Raw genomic sequence first — 24,924 nt, 5'->3', positions numbered from 1 at the left:
TTTTTTTGGGTTTTTTTTTTTTTTTTTTTTTTTTTTTTTTTTTTTTTGTTTCAGTTAGTTTTGGTTTGGGTTTTTTTTTTTTTTGGTTTATATTTTCTTTCACAACATGACTATTGTGGAAATGTTTTGCATGACTCATGACTACATATGTATAACCTATGCCAAATTGCTTGTCTTCTCAATGGGAGAGGGGGAAAAGGAGGAAGGGAGAAAATTTGAACCTCAGAGTTTTAAAAATGAAGGGTAAAAGTTGTTTTTACATGTAACTGGGGAAAATAAAACACTAAACAAAGTAAAAAAACTAATTGACAGGATACAAACTCAGGTTTGATTTTTTGGTTTTTTTAATTGTCTGGGCTTAGAAAAGCAACAGAGAAAATGTTAATAATGATGAAGAAACAGTTATTAACATTTTTTTGTTGTTCAGGCATTTTCTGTTGCCTCCAAATCTTCAGGAGCCCATTTGGGGTTTTCTTGGAAAATATACAGGAGTGGTTTGCCATTTCCCAGCATTCTATCCACTGTGCCACCTACCTTCCCTTTGTTAAATACCCCAACACTACTCTGAATTCCTCCAGTCGAAGGTAAACTCCTTGAGGGCAGGGACTGCCTTCTACCCTTATAGTGCCTTATATGTAATAGACACAATAAATGCTTATTGAATTTTTATGTAAATGTGAGATATTATGAAAATCCTATATAGCATTTCTCAATTACCCATGGAAATTAAGGGACAAGTACTATACAGATAAAGCAACTAGCTTAACTTGGTAACCAATATTTGTTTCTGAAGTTCCACATAAGAAATAAAATTGAATGTCTGATTTGGAGGCATTAAAACAGCAACAGCAACAACCAACCCTCATTCTGTCTGGTTGGAAGCTAATTTGGCAGCATCTTAAATTTACCAAAAATATATGAAATGATTATATGGGAAAGAGGGACTATGTACAGAAATAGCGAACTTTAAAGAGAGTGAGGGGGAAATTGCATTCTTTTAAAATGACACTATGTTTCTTCCTGATTGAGAGGCAGCATAGCATAGCAGATAGCAGATTTGGATCCAGGAAGATCTGTGTTCAAATACCTGCTACCTCTGACACATATTATCTCAGTGGAAGCAGTTATGTAGCAAAGTGATTAGAGTGTTAGTGATACATACAGGAAGAGCTGAGTTCAAATCCAATCTCATATAGTTAATAGCTTTGTGGCCTTGGGCAAGTCATTTAATCTCTTTGAGTCCCAGTTTCCTCACCTGTAAAATGAATATAGTTATAGCACCTTTCTTGTAGCTATTGTAGGAATCAAATGAGTTAATTTTTATAAAGTGATTAGCGAAGGGCTTGGAGGACTATGCCCTCTGGTATGAGGGGATGCTCATCCTCTTTTGGGGTCCCCCTTCATCCAACTCTCACTAGGGGCTCCAAGAAGCTATAGTATTTGCAGCAGCCATACCCCAGTAAATTGCCCCAGCAGATGGGCTAAACTAGGTTGAGGGTCACTGCAAGACCTCAAATTCTTCAGTGAGTCAGTGGAGTTAGTCTACCCCAAGTACACAAAAGCTTTTCCCAAGGTAGAATGGGCAGATGACAATTTGTTTCAATGACCATGAAAGTGACTAAAGCAGGCATTGTAGAGCCCTTAGAGCTTAGTTAGACATCAAAGATACCAAGGTAATCCACTACATTCTGACTTTTGTCTTGCCACTGGACTTTGATGACTCTGGAAAAGAGAGTCAGGCTAATCACTTTGCACAACTCTGCCTCACTTAAATCTAATTTACCCAGGGGTCAAGACATCATCCCATGACATCACTGGTCCTCTTTGAAATGAAGGACAAGCAACCACACAGTGCCTGACATACAGTAGGAGCTTAATAAATCCTTATTTCCTCCCCCCCCCCAGTGACCCTGGGTATGCCTCTTAACCTCTCATTGCTCTTGGCAAGTCTTTCAGACTGTAAGTAGCAGAGAAAATGCTGACCTGCATTGACCAACTTCTTTACCTTGGAATTCATTCTATAAACGAAGTCTTAAATCCCTTTCTCTATCTCAAGATGCAGCTAGGTGGTGTAGTAGATGGAGTGTTGTGCCTTGTCAGGAAGACCTGAGTTCAAATTTGGTCTCAGGAACTTACTAGCTATGTGACCCCGAGCAAGGAACTTAACCCTCTTTGCCTCAGTTTCCTCATCTGTAAAATGATTTGGAAAAGGAAATGGCAAACGATTCTAGTATCCTTGCTAAGAAAACCCCAAATAAGGTCACATAGAGTTGGACACAACTGTACAAGAACAAAAAAATTCCCCCTCCCATTTATTTCTAAGAGAAGAATTTGACTAAAGTGTTGGACAAAACTTCAATACATGATTCTGTTATTATTTTGTGTCCATGGCAAATAATATGAACCAAAACATAAATATTTAAAGTTATCCTTCTCGAACAAAGTAAATAAAAGCAAAATTAAAGAAAGCAGTGGCTACATTCAAGGAGCCTTATTTACATACTCATAATGCTCCCCTAGAATACTAGAATTCTAACTCCAGAAAAAATCTGAGCAAATTTTTCTTTTCATTAAAAATTGGCAGACAGAGGGTGATTTGTTCTTTCAAATTTCTGTGCTTTTCCTCTTTCCATTTGATTTATCCTTGCTTTCTGAGCACTGTATCTCCATTACATTGAAAAAGCTGAGTAATACAAAAAGAAAAAATCAAATATGTCCAACTCTAGTCCAGTAAAAAGAAAACTGAGCAAAATGTTTCATGTTAACTTTGGAAAATATTACCATGAACCTGGATGGACTGATGAAACTGTAAGTCATTTTTTTTCATCTGTTCTAGCCACACTCATAAAATATTTCCAAGAGACCCACTTAATTCTACCAGAATTTTGATTTCATTTGAATGAGTTTTTCTGCACAAGAGGGAAAAAAACACTTTGTCAATAGGTTTTTTGAAGAATTTCTCAAGTATTTGCACGCTGCCCCAACACTTTCTTTTTGGTAAGCTTCAATCATGTGTTATCTTATTTTGCTATACCTGATATGCATGCTTTTGTTCATTTTTTAAAATTAAAATGGTGGAAAACTACATAGGCAATAATATGTTAATTTAAATTATTTTTTTAATCATCCCTGTTTGAAAATGTGGCCCCGTACCTCTCCTCCAAATAATTTCATTTCCCCTTTCCTTTTGGTAATTATATATACCTTCGAGGTACCATTTATAAAACATGTCTATATACCTTTGAGGTACCATTTATAAACCATGTGTATGTAAAACCACTAGCTATTTCTAAGGACATTTGTATCCAAATGTCCTGTTACAATGTTGATTTTTTTTTTTACTCTTTTAGTGTCTGTTATTGTAACACTTTACAAGGTTTTTTTAGGTAATTGATCCATCATAGGACATATGAAATATAAGATAGATGAGAAATGACCAGCATTGTAATTTTCCACAATAGTAGAAAACAAAAATGTAGTTTTTTAAATGAACATGAGAAGGAAATTTAATACATTGAGTTAAAGAAATGTCCGCATCAGGGATTCTATTGCTTAGAATATTGTAGAAATAAAAAAATAAATAGAAAAAGAATGCTGGATTTGGAATATGGAAGATCTGAGTTCAAATCCTACCTAACCTCAGCTGTGTGATCCTGGAAAAATTGTGTAACTTCCTTTGAACCTCAGTGATCTCATGTGTATAACTAAGGGGTTTTAATGACCTCTATTTTTCCTCCTAATTTTAATAAGTTATCCTATGATCCTACTACTAAGAATATCATAGAGATGGTTGGGCATAGTAGATAGACAGGCAGACTTCAAAGGAGGAAAACTTAAGTTTAAGTTTAGTCTCTTGACATGTGCTGTCTGTGTGACCCTTCGGAAGGCACTTAACCTCTCAGGGCTCTGGACAGCTCTGTAGTACCATACATTGTAGAGAAGGTGCTCAGGTACATAGGAAAGAGTCTCTTCTCCTGGGAGTTCCATATAACAATGAAATCACAACCCTAGTTCAAGTTATTCCTCCCCTACTTGGTTCTAAATAGTCAGAACTTTGGTAAGATTGGAAAGAAATCGCTAAAACGTTTCCAGACAGGCAGTAGCATGCCATATGCCATGACTCTTCAACAAATGTGGCAGTATGGGAGCAATTAAACTATTCCAGAAATTCAGTATGAACACCAAAGGGTAGTTTATGATAGTTTCCTAAATATTAGTTTTTGCCTTGTAATATACTAAATCAAGGTATTTCACAGGATTTAATAAATACAAAGGATGTGGTTCATTTCTTTTGAGGAAAACTTCTCTTAAAAAGCCTTACACTGAAAATTATATGTCTTTACAATATTTGCCTCAAGTTTTAAGATAACTGTATTATAGTTTCTTAATAAAAAATCTAGCCCACGAGAACTACTTCATTTTACCCAGCTATGAAAATCAATGAGTATTGTCTTAGACACAATGCAATTCTCTCTGTGTGTATGTGTGTATATGTATATGTGTGGGAGAGAGACACACAGAGCAAATGTAAAAAATAGAAAAGTGTTTATATGACATCAAAGTAACTCATAAAAAAGTAATGAAATTTACTCATAAAATGTGTATATGAAGCCCAGAAACTGTTTGACTGACAAGTCCTAAATGAAATTGCTCAGTGGTTTTGTTCCCAAGTACCTATAACTAAAGAATTTGAAAAACAGAATGTCAGGAAGTCACTTAATCCTGTTTGCCTCAGTTTTCTTATCTGTAAAATGACCCAAAGAAGAAAATGGTAAACCACTCCAATATCTTTGCAAGAAAATCCCCAGATGGGGTAACATAGAGTTGGACACAACTGAAATGACTATAGCTAACAACAAATATGGAAGGACCTGTCTCAAGATGTAGTGGGTTTCTCTTCACTGGTAGTCTTCAAATGAAGAATGAATGTCTTATCAATCAATAAACATTTATAAGCACCTACTATGTGCCAGGAACTGTACTAAGCACTGGAGATAAAGAAAAAGGCAAAAGGCAATCCCTGCATTCAAGGAGCTAACCGTCTACTGACCGCTCTTCATGAATGGTGTAGATGAGGTTCATATTCATCTAAGGACTGCACTAGATACCCTTGAGATTTTATCCAACTCTCATCTTCTCTGCATCTGTATATCTGCATATGCTTAGCTTTCTCATCTATATATTTTAATTTTGAAGACATAGGATCTATTTTCTCATTTTTCATAACCTCTTTTTTCGTAGCCCTTCTCTGGTGCTCTTTCAGCTTTTCCATATTTTTTAAAGTTTGGTATCTTTAAACTAGATGTTATTTTTAAAGTCTGAGTTACCTAAACAAAATCTGATTGTATTGTGGAAAGAGGCCCAGGCTTTGAACCAACACTTCTATTCTAAGCCCAGGTCAGACATTTACTCACTTTGTGATCTTGAACAATTCATATAACCTCTCTTGGCCTCAGTTTCTGCACATGTGAAATTCAGTGGTCTGGCTAGATAGTCCTTACAACCTCTTCTAACTCTAAAATCTATTGGTCTTATAGCATAATCCTATAGTATAAGTATATGTTTTTACTCAATTGGAAATTTCTCTAAGAGTACATGGGCACATCTGGGCATCCTGTCACTTATCAAATTCCCCTCTTTTGTTGACTAAATACAAAGGATCCTAGCAGGTGGTTCCTGGAAAGGGAAGTTGAAATGGATCTAAGCTTCTCCCCTGAGTAGTATTTGCCCCATTGTAAATGTGCATCATTAAGAGATTTTGAGTGAGAGGAAATTGTCAGAGAGATGGTATGTTTGTGTAATTAAGTCAGGTATATCTGTTTTGAGTGAGCCTGTTTTTAACTACATGCAAAAATAGGGACTGGAATTCTGAAGAAAAAATATATTTATTAGAGACAATCTGGTGTCATGTTTAGGGCACTGGACTTGGAATCAGGAAAACCCCAGATCAAATCCCACCTTGGGTAAGATTGAATGATGTAGTCACCTGCTGTGACCCTGGGTAAGTCATGAACCAATTTATTCCTCAGTTTCTTTACTAGTAAAAACAGAAAACTGTTCTTAATATCCCCTAATATCTTTTCTAACTCTAAGACTCTTTGTACAAAGGGTTATAGCAAGTTGTCTAAACTGAGTGTTTAGAGTTCATTTAGGTCAATTAGCTTGGCATTAGTGCAAATGAAATGAAACAAAAAATGATGAATGAGAAAAGACTAAAGTAAGTACTTAGTACCCAGACAAAAGTAAGAAGAAAAGCTGAATCTTTATTATGCCTTCACAACTACTTTGTTATAATCTCAGAATTAAAATCTGGTAGTAATTAAGGCAGTATGGTCTAGTAGAAGGAGTGTAGGCCTTGGTGTCCGGAAATCTGGATTCAAGTCTCACCTAAGATACTTAATAGGTGTGTGACTTTGGACAAGTCCCTTCAATGAGAAGTCTTTCTTTATTCCTTCTCTCAGCTGATTGACCCCAGCTTATGCTGTATACAGCTTGTTCATACATAGTTATTTGCATTTCGTCTTCCCCATTAGAGTGTAAGCTTCTTGTAAATGGGAAGTATATCTAGCCTTTCTTTGTTGATTCCTGCACTTAGCACAGTGCCTGGAATACACTAGGTAATAAATATTTACCAACTTGACTTCTCAGTTTTAGTTTCCTCAATTCGAAGAGGGGGATGATAATAACACTTAATACTGCCTTTCTAACAGGGTTGTTGTGAGTCAATCACTTCGCAGAAATCAAAGTGCTCTCAAAGTGTGAATTGTAATTTTCATTATGGCTGCCACATGATAGTGTGGCAGGTGATAAAATGATCAATTAAGACCATATTTATGTGCTTTTAGCACACAGAAACATATTACCTTTCAAATCATTTGATTGGGCTAAATGGTGCACTATGTTAACTCACCCTCCCTGTTATTTACTTCTGTAAGCACTGGTGCATGTGTTTCAAATTGAGTTCTATATCTGGCCATGTGGGAACTGGAAACACAAGTTTTTCCAATGACAGGGACTCTTCCATCCATAAAATTTCTTTTCCTCCACTGCCTCACGCCAGGACTTATTTGTTGATCCAAAGAGTTTACTAAAGGATCTTCTACTTTATGTTTCATATTTTTCTTTAGATCAGACCATATGATTAACTGAAGAGGGAGAACTAAGATTAGCCAGGGGAAGAGAGACTGGAGGGAAAATAACACATTTGAGGTGGATACATTCAACCAAATAAATCAATAATTTTTTTATTGAATGCCTTATAAAAATAATAATAAGTAGCATTTATAGCACACTTTCAGGTTTGCAAAGGATCTTATAAGTATCTTATTTTATCTTCTCAGTGACCTTGTGAAGCAGGTACTGTCTTTATCCACATCTTCCAGATGAAGAAAGAAGCAGACAGAGGTTAAGGGACTTACCCAAGGTCACACAGATGCTAAGTATCTGAAGCCAGAGTTGAACATAAGTCTTCCTGACCTCAGGGCCATCTCTCTATCCACTGTCCCACCTAACTGTCTCACCTCTTATGTGTACCCATGACTGTTACATACTGTGGAAGATGAAAATATTATCCACAACCATGGCATTGAAGGAGATTACAACTCATCTCAGAAAACAAAATCAACACATGTACAACAATTAACTATGGTACTAGTTATTCATAGAGGATAAAATTATTAATAATTATGTGTAGCATCTAGGGCCTCTCTGTCATCACACAAGGACCTATTTTAAAAGTATCCTAGGTTAGAAACTTTCTGTGTATAAGCATCTACTCAAAAAACTATGGTTTACTACTTTCCACCAATATTTATTTTAGTTTTTGGCAACAGAATATGATAGTTCAAACAAAAGAAATTTCATTAAATAGCAATGCAAATAAAATAAGAAAAGATTGTGTTTACATGCAGACAGAGAGTACAATCTCCCATGAGGAGCCACAGCACTAGTGGGGAAACTACCAACACACAGAAGCCTTATGTGACTAGGGACACAAATGGAAAGCACATGGATAGGAAACATATGGGCAGGGAACATACTTGAAGAGGTGAGGTGCATAAGAAGAGCATAAATGATCAGGGCACAGAAGTGGAAGGCACTTTTTTGGAAATATACAAGTCAACATCTGAGAAGGTAATGAATACCTACATAAGTGTCAAAGTCAACCAATATGCTCCCAGGTTAAGATTACATGTATTCTTTTGAATTTCTATGCCTAGTCCTCATATATCTGTAGTCCCTGACAGCTATCTGACTTAGGGTTAGAAAATTCCTTGTAACTTCAATTTAACTCTGGTAGTCCCTAAGTCTCCCTAATGCCATGTCCAAGATTCCAAACATCACTACTACCCAATTGCCACCCCTACTCCCACACAGGAGGCAGGGATAGTGAAGCTATTTTTTCCCAAGCACAGATCCAATTGATATGTAAATGAGAAAAGACTAGATCATTTGCTGTCAGCCTTCCTGATGACTTTCCTGTCTTTGCTATGTCTGTATCTATATTTGTTTTCATCTATATCTATCACCTATTTTTGGTGATAGATTCATTATTTGGTCTCTCTGCTTCATGTATCTCTCTCTTCTCTAGTCCATCCTCTTCAAATTGTTACCCCTAAAATGTAGTTTGACCATATCACCCTTCTGCTCAAGGGACTTCAATGTTTTCCTATTGCTAGAAGAATACAATACAAACTTCTCTGGTATTTAAAGCCTTGAAAATCTGATCCTAAGCTATCATTGTATTCTGACTTCACTAATCATACATGCTCTATACTCCTATAAAATTGAATTATTTATGGTTTCCTGGACATGCCATTCCATTTCCTGCCATACTTGGATTGCTTTCCCCCTTTATTTCCACCTCGTGGAGTTTTTCACTATTATTAAGGCAATATGTTCAATGGAAAGAACAATGGAGTTAGAGAATCTAGGTTCAAATTCCATGGCTGATACTATGAAAGTCACCTTGGGCAAGTCATTTAACTTCTTTGCTAAGTTTCCTTAACTCAGGAAACTCAGTTTCCTCACCTATAAAATAAGGAGGCTAGATTAGATGGTGTAGCAGCAAGCACCCTAGCATCCCCAGAGTGGCTGCCAACACAGGTTCTTAGATCTGCTTTTCGAAAGGAAAGCAACTCAAAATGGGTTAACAAGCTTACTTTAATCAATCAAACATAAATTGTTTACCTAGTTCAGGGGAAAAAGTTAGCACCCCGAATTTCAGAATATACAGACAGAAGTTACACGATCAAGCAGACAGGCTTTCAAACTGTCCAATCATTACATCCATACTAAATCATAGTTACCAGAGAGAGAAGCATCAACATCTGGGTTTTCAAAGCCAGGGGACTCTCAAAGGCTTCCAAGAGTCTCATCTGGTCAAATCACACAACACTTCTCAAAGTGAGCCCCAAAGCAAAGCCTCCCATTAGGGCTTATATAGCCTTCTCCTGGTTCAGAGAATGTAACAGCCTTCTTGAACCACTGCCCAAGTACAAAGTATCTACTGAAATAAGCCTCCCACAACAGGCTCCAGGTACACTTAAGCCTAGGGGCAGGGAAGATCTTAAAAATTTACATTCCTATAACAGATGGCTTCTGTGATCCCTTCCGTTTTCACATCTCTGATTACATGACACTAAGACTCAGCTTGAGTGCTACCTGCTATAAAAGGTCTTCCAGATCACCCATAATTAGTCTTCTTCCTTTCAAATAGCTTTCCATATATTTCCTATGTGTGCATTCCATTCTATCCCCCCATAGAATGTGCACTTCTTTTGTTTTTGCCTTTGTATCACTAGTATCTTATGAAGAGTACATATTTAAGAAATGTGTTAAATTTTAATAGATGAAAGTAAAATAACTATCACATAGTCTTTAATTGTATTTTAAATTGCATACTTAAAAAAAAGTACATTTAAAAGAATAAATAACCTTTCTTCTTTAAAGAATGAAAAATTAAAAAAATCTTCATTACCAAGCTCCCACATATGCCCAGATTGGGTATTTGCAGAGTAAAACTGTATACATTGTGCGTAGGGTGTTCAGGTAACACCCTTATACATATTATCCAAATAATGTCCCGTGTAGTGACAAATATTATCCTAATTAACATTTATGTAGTGCTTTAGGATTTGCAAAGCTGGGTAACATAATGGATAGAACACAGGACCCAGACTCAGAAAGAACTGAATTCAAATCTGGCCTCAGACATTTATTAGCTATGGCTATGAATCAGTGGTGGGGGAAGGGAAAGTCACACAATTATTTGTCCCTGTCTGAAAGTATATTCATCCTTATCAGTTTATATTGTGCTATTTGCCCTGCCTTGCTTTTCTTATGAGAGGCTCTAGTGGCAGTGAAAAGTAATTATTTCTTAGAATAGAGGCAAGTCACTTTACCCTGTTTGCCTCAGTTTCCTCATCTGTAAAATGAACTGTAGAAGAAAATGGCACACCACTCTGGTAACTTTGCCAAGAAAACCCCAAAGAGGGTCACAAAGAGTCAGATATGACTGAAACATCTGAGCAGCAACAAAACACTTTACATGAATTATCTTATTTTTATTCTCCCAGTGACCTTGGTACAATTACTATCTTCCTTTTATAATTCATGAAACATAAGATCAGAGTTACTATTTCTTTTGCTTGGATGCACAACTCTAAGTAGCAGATGATAGATTTGAACCCAGGTCTTTTTGACCCCAAATCCAGTACTACTCTCGCTCCCTTTCTAATCTGGCTAAAATGAACTATTTTTTAATATTAATAAGACCTCAATAGGAGTATGTTTTAGTATATCATAATTTATTGTAACTGTACTACTTTTGGCTACTACACATTTGTGTATTTTAGTTCCCCACCACCTTAAAGCAAATTTGACATTTGTCCACAAAGGATAAAGATTCAACAAATCTGAAAAGCTCAGGATTTCCATCGTCTGTGTATAATCTCCACATTAACATAAAACCCTTTAGAAAAAGTCCAAGTCTGTAATATAAATGGAGTTCTTTGTAAGTTTTAACTTTGAAAGGTTGTTTACAGAGAATGTCTCAGAGAAACCTTCACTGATCCAAGTGTCTTAGCAAAAATAAAGTGCCCATGAGCCAGGAAGAGTCTGAAGTTTGCCAGTTTAATTGAAGTATATTGGGAACTTCCATTTCATTAAAAATACTCATTCTTTTACATGAATTATAAAAATACAAGTTAAAATAAAATCTTCAATTGACCTATGTTTTTGTATGAGTCAAGAATTTTTGTGTCATCAGAACCCAGCATGAGTAAAAGAAGAGATTTTATGCTGTGGATATGAATCAGTGACAGGGGAAGGGAAAGTCACATGATTATATGTCTGAAAGTATATTCATCCTTATCAGTTTGCCTTGTGTTGGTTATCCTGCCTTGCTTTCTCTGTCAAAGGCTCTAGTAGAAGATAAAAGTAATTATTTCTTAGTAATGGAGCAGGATGATGGCTCTAGAACCATGTCACAGAGGGGGCTGCAAACATCTTGTTAACCAGCACTGCAGCTTTTGTGCTGTTACAATGGACAAGATCTTTTCACATTTATTGACTAGGATAAAGGGGATATCTTAATAATACTACATCTTGTTACATGGAAAGTTAGTAGTATGTTTGAAAGTGATATAATATATGTCCAAAGTCTTCAGTTCTCTACAATATTTTGAAGTAGTGTACTGCTACCTAGTAAATGGTAATGGACAGAAATGTAATGGACAGAAAACAGGTCTTAGAATCTAGAAACTGGTGTCCATGTTCCCTCTCTGACATAGAATCATAGAACTTGAGAGTTGGAAAGGATAAAATTGCTAGCTCTGGGTTCAGAGGACCTAGGATCAAATCTCAAGTCTGAAGTTCTATGCATGTAAAATTGGGATGAGTCACTTAACCTCTCAGTGTCTGAGGTAAATTTATAGGACTTTTAGTTGCAAAGTAGATGCAGATCTCCAATACTGAAAAGGAATTTCCCCAAGTGAAATTCCCTACTTTAATAAAATCACAAACAAAAGAAGAAAAGAAAGAAAAAGAAAAGAAAAGAATCTAGTAACTCATATCCTCAAGTTCTTGCCATAATAATTTTGAGTTTAATAGCTATTTCAGCGGAGGGGAAAAAAAAAGTTTAAGGAAAGTTCAATGCAAGACCCAGCTAAGCAAAATCATTCCAAGAATGGAGTAGAAGAAGTTTAGCTAACAGGCAAAAAAGTGGAAAACATCTGAGAAGACTAAGTAATAAACTGTTTAGACTAAGTAATAAACTGATTTTGCTATCAAGAACAGTAGCACCACAACATGAGGAAGAAGAATTGATACTGAAGGGAACAAATATGAGACTCGATCAATTGTACCTAGAGATGTACTGGAGATAATATTATTTTAAGGTGTTGAGATATCTAAAAGAAGAGAAGATAACAAAGGTTTAGAACTTAAAAAAAAAGAAAAACTAATAGACTATTAACAGCTAGTAGTCAATATGCCTCTTTTCCAACTCTATATCTTGAGAATAATCTACATGTGTATCAAGTGCATCCTAGATGAATTTATGAAGAAGCAAACTTTTTTTTGGAGGGGGTAAAGCAGGGCAATTGGGGTTAAGTGACTTGCCCAAGGTCACATGGCTAGTAAGAATTAAGTGTCTGAAGCTGCATTTGAACTCAGGTCCTCCTGCCTCCAAGGCTGGTGCTCTATTCACTGCACCACCTAGCTGCCCCAAGAAGCAAGCTTTTACAAATGATGTTCTACATCAAATAACTTTACAATCACATCTTTAATTGAAAGATAACATATAAAAAATGTAAGAACCCATTGAGCATACTGTTTACTGGCCATAACAAAGAGTAAAACACTGACTTAAAGTCTTTTTTCCTCCAAGCAATCTCCTATATATTTATCAAAATCATACAATATTCTAGAATGAAGCAACAAGAGTAAATAATAGGCTTGATCCTCTGATTATTGATATTAAGAATTTTGTAATACAAAGAAATATAAGTTTTTCCAAAGTTGTTTGACACCATCATGGAGGATATACAGAACAGAGTTTAAATAAAGATCAATTACCTATAGATGATGAGGTCTTCCTGACGCCCCTGATTGTGTGTGATATTACGCTGATCGTTCCAAATCTGAGAATGTTGCACAGCCTCCTAAATGTGATCCACAATGAATAAAGTGAGTCTGGCTTATCCATCCACACAGGAAAATGCCTGTTGTACAGACAGTGATATGTTAATTGAGTAGACAAAGTATAAAGTTGGTTCAATATAAATCTTAGAAAAACATTGCAGATAAAAACATGAGTTATGTCTCATATTAAATAGGAGGAAAGGGGTGAATAATGTTGCCTTTGGGAGAAGAGATATTTTTAACTGTCCCAAGCTTCTCCCAGAAACAAAGCCCCATCATTTTAACAACAATATCACTCCAGCTGTGTTGTGTGTTTTCAAGTCTTGGAATGCAATGGTCTCTGAAGCAGCAACAACCTGCAACTTACATATGGCCATCTAAAGTGTAATGTTAGGCACAAGGTGTGCCTGAGTAGTTTGAAACATATTACCAACAAAGGAATGTACAAGAGTAACTATCTAAAAGATATCATCATGTAGGGAAGTCATTGGACTGCCTTCAAGCTGCATTGGTCAAGAGGTCTAGGAAAGCCCCTTTAGTGTTTAGTGGATAGCTTTATGATAGGGCATGAAGAATGATACAAAATATAAGCTTATTGTTTGGTTTCAATCTTCATTAGAACAATACCCTCATAAAGAGATCCTTTGAAACATTGATATAACTGCTACTCAGATTCCTGTGTATGTTTGTTTTTTGAATACAGTAATATGACTCTAAGTAGGTTATTTTACATAAGTAGCCCTGTTATTAAACACCATAACAATATGAAAATTCATCTAATTTCATCACTCTCTGAATTTCCTTGGCATTTAAAATAAATCACAGTTATATTTGTATACCTTGTTTCAAAAATAATTTTCTAATGAGATCACAGAAAACTCAGATGGTCTGCAACAAAAACAATCATACTCCAAACCTAACTAAAGATCCTATGCTTCTCTCTGGACTATTTCTATTATTCATATTATCATTCTTTTACTCATCAATATTTGAAGTTTTCTTTTATTCATCCCTAGCCTCTGCTCTCCATCTCCAATGCTATCAAACCCTAAAAACCTGGAATTAGGGGTTTTTTAAAGCAATTAAAATGTACAGAATCTTAGATTCAGAAATTCTACTGCTAGGCATATACCTCAGAGAAGTCAGAGGCCTCTCTGTATGCTAGAATATCCATACAGAAGGTGCATTGACCTGAGCATTTAAATAATAAGGTGGATTTTTTTGCCTTTAGAAAACCTTAACAAAGGGCATTTCTGGGATTTTATATGCTTTGGATAGATAAATAACCCCAATGTCATTTTGGGTTGTTAGAATGTCATGTATCTTAGTTGGACAGCTAAGTGGGGCAGTTGATAGAGTGTTAGCCCTGGAGTCAGGAAGATCTGAGTTCAAATGTGACCCAGGGCAAGTCACTTAACCTTGTTTGCCTCAGTTCCCTTACCTACAAAATGAGCTGGCGAAGGAAGCATCAAGCTAATCTAGTATTTTTGCCAAGAAAATTCTAAAATATGAATGAAAATGAATAAATAACAACACATCTTAGTCATTTTTGAAAAGTATTCAGAGTCCTATAAATACTTTAAATGGTTCATTAGAATATTGCACTATTAAACAGTATTTAACTTAATTCTTCTTGTCCTTGACATAGTTGTGCAGATACAATAAAGAAGCTGCAAAAACCCAGGATAACTTTTCTGAGGCTTCAGGATATTCTGTTATGCCTTCATAGTTTATTTGTAAAACTTTAACATGAAGGCAGGGAAAAACCACTGAAAAGTTTTGTAACTGAAAAATGAAAATAAACTGAGTGACTTGTTAGCAAATGATAGCATGAACTATAAAAACTCGGGAACTATGGGAAAACACATAAAAAGATGAAAAAAATTTTATTTCTAGAAAATCAGGAGATGTTAGAAAACTATGAATAGATAATTTAGGTATTAAAGATTCCAGGCAAAGTAAAAATATATAAATTCCAAAAGGAATCCTTTTAGAAACAAGAATATCTTCTATTCAAATGCTAAATGTCAAACTATTCTTTTATTTTTACTAATACTTTAAGAAATCATTCACATTGTTTTAAAAGCTTCACTTTTTACATTTGATTTTCCCTCCAGTAATTGTAGATCATGACCACAAACCCTGGATAAAAAGTGGAGGTCATTTAGAATAAAACATATTTTGTTTTATTCTGTTTTTTTCCAGAGCCAAAACTTGTTTTCAAAAATATCTGTTAGGAGTAGAGTGGATAGAAATAAAGGAACTAATCATATCATTTTTGTTATAGGTTATTTTGTCTATTTAAAAAAAACCCAATTCAATGCCATTTTATTCTTTTGCTGTAAAAAGAAAACTATTTTTAAATATTTGTTGATTTTTTTTTCATTTTTCATTCCATTTGAGTATTTTGAGATCAGCCTTTTCCCTTTCATTAGTAAATGTAGAAGAAATCACTTCACTTATGAACTCCAGTATGGAAAGATGGAAACAATTAATCTAGCAATTGTTCTTTACCTTCAATGGCTAAAAAACAAATTTTGTCTCAGAGTAGGAGACTAGACCACTTCTAATGATCCTATTCAACTTCCTGTTTTTATGGTTTCCATTCAACCCTCCTCATCATTCCTTAGCCTCTAACTTCTACCCTTCCCTGTCCAAAACTCATTCACCCTTGACCTGAAAACATTTAAAAATATAGATATTGATTTATTTTTCCACAATCAAACCCCATTTAATTTTAAGATCAGGGTCTGAATCTTCACTTTCTTTTTTTTGCTTGCTCCTTTCTCACTCCACTCCTCTTCCAGAACCCCAACAGCTAATTTATTATTGTGCTTACCTGAAGTTCTCAATAAATGGAGAATGAATACCTGACACAAGTTTTCTTCAGAGTCATAGTTTTCATGACAGTGAATTCCAGATGTATTTATATCCTTCCTACTGGATCATAAGTCTTTTGAGGATAGGGGTCTGTTTTATTCATTTTCATATCTACTGGATCCTTTGAACTGTGTCTTTAACTCAATACTTGAATGAGAGATTTAATAGAAAAGTACATTTGTATAAGTTTAAATTGATTACTGTTTTTCTGGGGTTTGAAAAGTAGAATTAACACTTGTATAATTCAAGACCAAGTTATATTCAGAGATTTTGATTCTAATATTTTTGTAAAATTCTTTTTTTTACTATCTGTATAAGACAGTAGAGTAAGAATAATATTTTTTAAGGGAAAGATAATGTATTTGTGGATTGACTTATCTACATCTTAGTAATTTGACAGTCATTGATCTGCCAGTTAAGACTCTGACATTCAAGGAACTTGGCTGAATATCTAAAAATGATTGATAATATCTAAATTTATATAGACTTTTAAAATATTCAAGACACTGTATCTATTGTATCATCTGAGTCTCACAATAACCCAATGATATCAATGCTAATTGTGTTATTATTTTATCCCTATTCTATAGATGAGGAAATTTAGGCTCAAAGAAATTAAGTGGCTTACCCAAGGTCATATAGTTTCTAGATATTTATGTTACTGCCTTGCTTTAACACATGCATTTGTTCCATCTAGTCTCTAGAATATAAATACAAACTTTAAAAATAGCATTTAAATTAAAGCAAACTTTATGATATCACTACAGCCTATCTTTCCTGAATGGTCTCACATTGCTCCATATTATGCTTTCCACATAAAAGGAATATTCTTGATTCTAAATTCAGTACTTTATCCATTGTGCCACATTATTTAAGGCAGAAAACTGAGTTCTTAACATTGAGTATTATATTTACATAGCCATCAATTTCCTTTGCAGATAGTTGTACTCATAGGATTAGCAAAACATAAGAGCCTAGAGCAAAGACAAGGGAGGATGGAGTATACTACTCAAAGTAGTTATACAGCTAAAGCACAGGTGTTACTTACCACATCATCTCTGCTCAAAAAGCTTCAAGGATTTCCTAGTCTGTAGGATAAATCGCAAATTCCTATGGAATTTAAAGCCCTTCATAATGGGATTCCTTCTTATCTTTCTAGATATATCTCAAATTGTTTGTCATTACCCACTGGTCATTACAGACAAGCCTTGAGTGGCTTTAGAAATCAGCTTTTGCTGCACATTTGATCATCTTTTCATTAATTCAATCTAACGTTATAAGGAAAAATAGTATTTATGTCCAAAATATGCTAGAGTATGGCAATTAGATGATCACTAAGTTAAAATAAGAAGTGAGATGAGCATTCCCACACAAATTTTCAGTGGACATATTTTCAGAGCTCAAACTACAGTTCCAGCAGCTTTTTAAAGACTTTGATGCCAATACAAAGGGCATTTCCATACTTTAAAAAACATTTAACAAGGGGGTCGCTAGGTGACGCAGTGAATAGAGCACCAGTCCTGGAGTCAGGAGGACCTGAGTTCAAATCCGGCCTCAGACACTTAACACTAAAACTAGCCGTGTGACCTTGTGTAAGTCACTTAACCCCAATTGCCCTCCAAAAACAAAAAAAGAAAAAAAAACTATTTAACAATGCACTTTGGGAGTTCTTAGCAAAACTTATGTTGGAAGTGATTCATTTATGATGTAATAATGTCCTAAAAAGAAAATATCAAAGAAGCTAATATAATTTTACAAATACTTTCCAATAGATGAATATGCTCAACTAAAATCCTATGTTCATGAATTGATCTCAGTATTTGGCAAGTCTATATCTATATCAGTGGGGAAGATAGGTGGTACAACAGAAAGAGTACCAGGTCTAGAGTCAGGCAGACTCATGTTCCTGAGTTCAAATATGGACATTAGATTAAATGATTTGCCTAATATCACACAATTAGTAAGAAAATTGAAATTTGTACCCACTTAGTGTGAATCCAAGTTCAATGCTTTTTTCACCGCATTATATTGTTTGGGTTTATGTTGACTTTAGAGATAATAATGAATTTTACTTGGGAAAGACTTTTCTTTCTTTTCAAAATATGCTGGTATTATTGTCAATGCCACCAGCAGTGGCATCTGCAGAGAAAGGACATTGAGATGATTATTGGTATCTATATTCATTGGTATTCATATAGGAATCTGCCACATTAATATTCTATCTCTCTTCTTCTCTTCCTTTCATCCCCTGTACTCTTTCCTCTTCTATATATTTTCTCTTTTTTCTTCCTCTTCCAAAGGGTTTGGTTTGGAGCTTAAAGAAAACAAGACAGCTTGGAAACAAATCAAAATTTAAACTCTCTTAAACCAACATTGGTAGACATGTATATTTTCTTTGCTGTGACTAATTCCTTGTGGAATCTGAGGAGTTACCCATGGAGACTTCATGGTGATTTTGTAACAGTAATGATGGAAAAAACAAATGTAACTGGAGGTTCTTTCAACAAAACACACAGTAGGCCTGGCTTCTGTACAGAAAAGAAATGTCTTTGGCATCTATACTTGGACACCAAACACAGTTTATATTGAATTGGACCCCTACAAAGGACCATGACTGATAAGATAAACTACAGGGTTATTTGCTAGGCAGTCATGGAAAATACTTTTAAATTCCTATAATCCACCTTTGAAATTGAATGCCTCAGTTGTATGTATGTATCTATGTAACCACCCTACATTTTACTACATATGTGCATATGTATGTAGAAATATTTATATATGTGTGTGCATATACACATATATTCTAAAATGAAAAATATTTAGAGCATATATAAACAATAATTTAACTATTGCTACTAGAAATATGAGAGTTTTAACTCCATTACTAAGTAGATACTCTAGTGGAGAATTAAATCATATCAATCTTAACATTCTGAGAATAAATGAAACAAACAAAAAGGTTTTGTAGTTTTCTGGATGACTGACAGTTTCTCCTTGGAGAGGAAAATAAAGAAATAAAGTAATGAACTGAGTCAGTTTTATTATGGGACCAAAGGCACCAAGAAATATTATTTTCATGGGGGTACTTAGTCATTTTGTGTTGCATGGCAATCAGTAAGCATCTGCAAAAGGAACATCATGAAAATAATTCCAGTTTATGAATTATCCTGTCCTCTTGTACCCCTTCTTCTCTTTGTCCCTGCCCTCTTTTCAAGAAGATAGTGAGATAAAAATTTGCCTGACATTTGTGATTTATAAATAAAGTATTCTTTTCCACTCTGTTATTCATCTTTTCTTCCCCTAACCTCATGTTAGTCACAGGTTTTTACACTATTTCTACTTTTAATACTCCCTTTATACTCTTTCCTCAGAAATTAGGCTTTGTTTGGCCTCTGACTACTCCCTTATGTCTAATGTTCTCCCTCTTAATCTTCCTCCTCTTTGACTCTACCCATCTATTTCTAGGTTGATTTTAATATGTTCCTACACTATACTCTTTGGGTGTCTAAGAGTGTGTGAATATGTTCTACCTTCCTTTGTCCAATTCAGATGAGAATGAGTTTCATGGGATGCCTCCCCTCTAACCCTTTCTCCAGTCTTCATTTCATTTAGCCGTATTTAGAGATACAGAGTTTTATCCACTTAATCTCTTTTTCTTAAGATATTAAAATGAAGATGAATAAAATTATACCCACGCCTGCCTTTGTTATTTAACTTTGCTTTTTTTTAGCCCTTGAAAATATTAATGCTTTGGCAGACATTCATTTCTTTTTCACTTTTAGTATGTAAATAGTTCATCCTGTATAGGTCCTCTCAAATGATCAAATGTGTATGATAATCTATTTATCTTACTAGTTTCCACTTCAAAAAGTCTATTCAATTGTGTTCTTGTAATCATGAATGTTTCAAAATCCTCTATTTCATCAAACATCTTCCCCCCCTTTCCTCTTCCTAATAGGCATATATTCAATTTTGTAAGACAGGCTACTCTTTTTTTTTTTTTTGCTTTTTACTTTTGGAGGGCAATTGGGGTTAAGTGACTTTACCCTAGTTTTTTTGTGTTAAATGTCTGAGGCCGGATCCGAACCCAGGTCCTTCTGACTCAAGGGCCAGTGCTCTATTCACTGTGCCACCTAGCTGCCTCAAGACAGGTTACTCTTGCTTTGTCTTTGTCTTTTGTCTTTTGGAATATCATATTCCAAGGTCTTTTCATCTTTATATTTGTACCTGCTAGGTATTTTGTGGTATTGATTATAACACCTTAATAATTTGACTTATTTTTTCATTGTTCAAAATAGAAAAATTGGAGTTTTCAAAGAGACCAGGGTAGATTCACAGGGAAATAACAAATCGTATTAGATTTTTAAAAGAGTTATGCAAATATGGAAATAGAGACAAGTAAGAAAGGGTGAAAAAGAACATGACAACATCCTGTAGAACTAAAGTCAGAAGGACTAAAGTTCAGTGTAATATGATTCTGCTAAGGAAAGGTAAGGAAAATTTAAAGAGTATTCTGTTGTTGTTTAGCTTATATTGTGAGAAAGAAGAGGGATAGAAGGGGCAGAATCACTTCTTTGCACTGATGGGATTCATCTTGAAATATTTTAAAACAGGGAGGAGGTAGAAAAATTCACATTTCATTTTATTTCTAATTTCTCTCTCGTGGTATTTTTTCTTTGTTCTGTAAATGGAAGAACAATAAAGGTTAGTGAGGAGTTGACATCCAAGATAAGTAAGGAGATAATAAAGACCTCTTTGTTCTTGATGAATTCAAGTCATTTAGCCCATGTGAAGTATATACACAGATAATGAAAGAGGATGTGGTTATTGAAGCACTGAAATTTGAAAGATAATGACAGAAATGCCATATAAGTGGACGAAGGTAAATGTCCCCATTTTAACATCTTGGAGAGACTGGGAAGGGAACAGGATCTACATTCCAGTGAATAGTTGGGAAATGACTAGGAAGTGATGTGGTGGCCTAGTTCTGGGCAAGATAGAACAAAAACTCATCTATGAAAGCCCAGGATTCCAGGAGTATAAATTCAAGTTCTAAAATGGAAGGGATGTTTGGTTAGAAAACTGGGAACTTACATCTCAGGGCAATTATTGGGTAAATAGTCTTTTCTTCAGAGATGAAAATCAGGACATGGTAAGGCTTCTCTCTGTCAGAAAGATACAAACCTTTCTATTTGAAGAAGTTTAGTCCAAATAAAAATGTAAGCCTGAAGATCTCAGCTATTTGGAGGGAGCCTGTTCTATGTACTCAAGGGTTTAATGTCTAGGTGAAAGAAGCTCCTGCTTCTAGCCAAGACTCTACACAAAAGAACATACAGACAAGTTTGTAAATGAAAAGCAGAGAGGGTATATATTCCCCCTAGGACTGTTGTTCAAGTCTTATGCTAGAAGCAAGAGGTTACTTTTGTAAAACAGCTAAACACATTGAGGAGTTAGCACCATAGCCAGACTTCAGCTGGAGCCAGAAGCTGGAAGCTCCAAAACTACAAAACTACATGGCAAGGGGGACTGTGCCTGGAAGCTTCTAAGACTATAATTCCAGGGAAGCTACATCTGGCAGAGATTAAGTGTCTACTGGAGCAGAATATAGCAAGTCATCATTTATCAAAGACCGGCAGGACTAGCCAAATAAAATCAGCAAAAAGACATCAGCTGGCATCAATAGAAGACAGTGATTGCCCTTTAACATAAACAGCACGAGCGGTTACCTGCACCCTGGTCACAGGGTCCCTATGTGTACCCCTCTATGTGTGCCATGGACACATGCATTCTTTTTCTGTGATCTCTTTTCCATCTGATAGTATATTTATTCTCAAAGTATGTCACAGGTTTGTGGGGAAATGTTTTGTTTGTTTGTTTTTTGAGTGAGGGGATATTTTTCATTCTATAACACTTTACTTCATGCCTAAGCTTTAAGCTAATTACTTTCTCCAGATGAATATTCAAGGAAAACACATTGGTTGGGACTTATGAGTTCCAGTTTTAAGAAGATGCCACCTCACAGAGTACTTTAAATGTAGGGTAACTTTTCTCGGGATACACTCCTACTTAATAGAAAGTATCTCCAGGCAGTGTGCATTTTTTTTTTAAAAATCATTAACAAATATAACATAGTTATATACAGTATGGTTGGAGAGCAGATGGTCTAAAGGTATCTGAAAGTTTTAGAGGATTATGAGTTAAGGAGTATGATATGACTGACCCAAAAATGAACATCATCTGAGACTACAGTGAAAGAGACATAGCTTCCAGGAATAAGGAAGTAATAGTCCCTAGGGACACTGCCTTGAGAGGACCCCATCTTGAATTTTACCTTTAATTCTGGGCATAATAATTTAGGAAAGACTTTGATAAGCTATAGAAAGTCCATAGAAAGGCTACAAGGATGATAAGGGCCTGGAGACTCTGTCATATCAAGATTATTTTTAAGCAAATTGGAAATTTTAGGCAGGAGAAGGTAGGGTGGGGGACAATAACTATGTTTAGATCTATAAAGGAATGAAATGCAAAAGGATTAGATTTGTTCTGCTTGGTCTCGAAGGGCAAAACCAGAATTAATGGATGCAAATTGCAAAGAAGTGAGTTTAGGCTTTATGTAAGGACAAATTTCCTAATTATTAGAACTCTCCCAGATTCAAAAGGGCTGTCTTGGAAGGTAGTATGTACACCTGATGAGAAGTAGAGGTTGATTCACTACTTGCTTGGCATGTTATAGTAGGGCTTCCTTTCGGGGATGGGTTGCACTAGATGCTTACTAACATCCCTCCTAACTCTTAAAAATTCTATAATTCGGAGATTCTGTAAATTAGTGATGGACCCACAAGTAACTCCTGCTTATCTGACAATATGTTGTAGCCAGTACTTTAAGGCACAAGGAAGATGGGATAAAAAGACTCCCCTACCGTCACCCCTCCCCCTCCTTCTAGGATTCTCACCCCTACTTTCAGAGAAACATTTTTTCATGTATTTAGAGGGCAGGATAGGAAATACTATACAGACTCTCTCTATGTCTCATGATAAATCTACCTGAGAGATTGTGTCTTTTGAATAAATGGAACTGTATATAATTACTAATTTCCATAGAAATGGTCCAAACTGAACAGAATAGAAAGGTGTTACTTACATGTAGTGCTTAAACCACTTATCAACTGGGGAATTACTCATATTCTTATAAATTGTCAGGAAATATATAAGAAAACTTTTCTTTTAATAATTACTTATAGATTTGGAATTTATTTAGATGTAATTTTTGATGTGTTGTTCTAAATAGAATTTCTGCCATATTGCTGTCCAGTTTTCCCAGCAGTTTTCAACACATGGTGTGTCTTTAGTAACTGTGGTCTTTGGCTTTATACTGACTTCAATTTAAAAAGGAACATCAAAACAATTTAGAAGCAGAAAGAGGAAGTTGCCTTTCAGATCTACATATAAAGAGTCTATGACTAAACAAGAGAGGATCACAGACGATAAAATGGACAGTTTTGATTACATCAAAATTTAAAAGTATTTATAAAAACAATTTCAATGTATCTAGACTTAGAAAGGAAATAGTGAACTGATTAAAAAATCTTTGAAGCTCATTTCTCTGATAAAAGTGATATACACAAATACAAGCACATATATACATCTGGATGTATACATGTTCATATATATGTGTATATATGCATATGTACATATAAAACTCATTAAAATTTATGAGTATGAGCAATTTCCCAGTTGACAGGGGATTTAAGTACATGAACAAGCAGTTCTCAAAGGAAGAAAGCCAAGCTATTGAATGCGAAAATGTTCTATATCACCAAAAATTAAAGAAATGCAAAGTAAAGCAACTCTCATGCTCCATATCACACTCATATGTCTGATAAAGTTAACCAAAAAATAAAATGAAAAACATTGGCTAGGCTGTGCAAAAACAGAAACAGTGACCCAATGAGATTGAATCTGTGAATTGGTCTACCCATTTGGAATTTTACCCTCAAATTTACTACCCTGTGTATGCCCTTTGCCTTAGTAATAACACTATTAGGCCCAGATCCCAAGAAGATCAAAGAAAAAAGAAAAGGTCCTTTATGTGTAAAAAATATTTGTAGCAGCTCTTTTAACAGTGCCAGAGAATTGTAAATTAAGGGGGTGGCCTTCACTTGGGGAATTATTGAACAACTTATATAATACATATGTAACAAAATATAATTTTTCTATAGAGAGTCCTATAATGATATAGGGAATCCTTTATGAACTAAAGAAGTAAGCAGAACCAAAAGAATAATTTATAGCATCATATGAATGTTGGAAAAACTCACCACTCAGCAATGATCAACTATGATTGCAAGGGACTGACGAAGACAAGCAATGTTCACTTCGTGAAAGAGAAATGATGTGTATGTGATATGTAGTATTAGAATTGCATTTTTGGCTATGACCAACATGGAAATTTATTTTGCTTAATGATGCTTATATGACATAATCAATCAACATTTGTTAAGTGCCTACCATGTGCCACACACTGCCAGACAGTCCTAAGTACTGGGGGATACAAAAAGAGGCAAAAGACAGTCCTTGCATTCACGGAGTTTACAATGCATGGGGGAAATGAATATGCGCAAAGCAAGCTGTACACAGCAAAAATGGGAAACGAGAAAGGGAAGACACTAGAATGAAGAGGGGTCAAGGAAGACTTGTAGGAAAAGATCGGATTTTAGTCAGGACTTAGAGGAAGCCAAGTGGAGGAAGGTGAGCACATGGAAGACAGCCAGAAAGAATGGCCAAAGTCTTGTTTGAGGAATAGCTAGGAGGCCAGTGTCATTGTGTTGGGGAGTAAGATGTAAGAAGCATGCAAAGACAGAAAGGGGTTAGACTACAAAGGTCTTTGAATGCTAAACAGAG

The 24,924-nt window shown here is 35.2% G+C and overlaps 1 long non-coding RNA gene across 1 annotated transcript in view; it reads right to left on the bottom strand.

Annotated features, from left to right (window-relative positions):
- Positions 1-9,414, bottom strand: part of LOC138175766 (uncharacterized) — a 66,604-nt gene extending 57,190 nt beyond the window's left edge. The window contains exon 1 of the long non-coding RNA XR_011172083.1: positions 9,309-9,414. This is a non-coding gene — a long non-coding RNA (uncharacterized lncRNA). The remainder of the gene's footprint in view (positions 1-9,308) is intronic.
- Positions 9,415-24,924: the final 15,510 nt, after the last annotated feature.

This window comes from Petaurus breviceps, unplaced genomic scaffold (assembly GCF_028583685.1).
Source record: "Petaurus breviceps papuanus isolate PSGF00001 unplaced genomic scaffold, PetGlider_PUasm1.0 79, whole genome shotgun sequence".
Lineage (NCBI taxonomy): Eukaryota > Metazoa > Chordata > Mammalia > Diprotodontia > Petauridae > Petaurus > Petaurus breviceps.
This window is presented reverse-complemented; position numbering and strand designations above follow the sequence as displayed.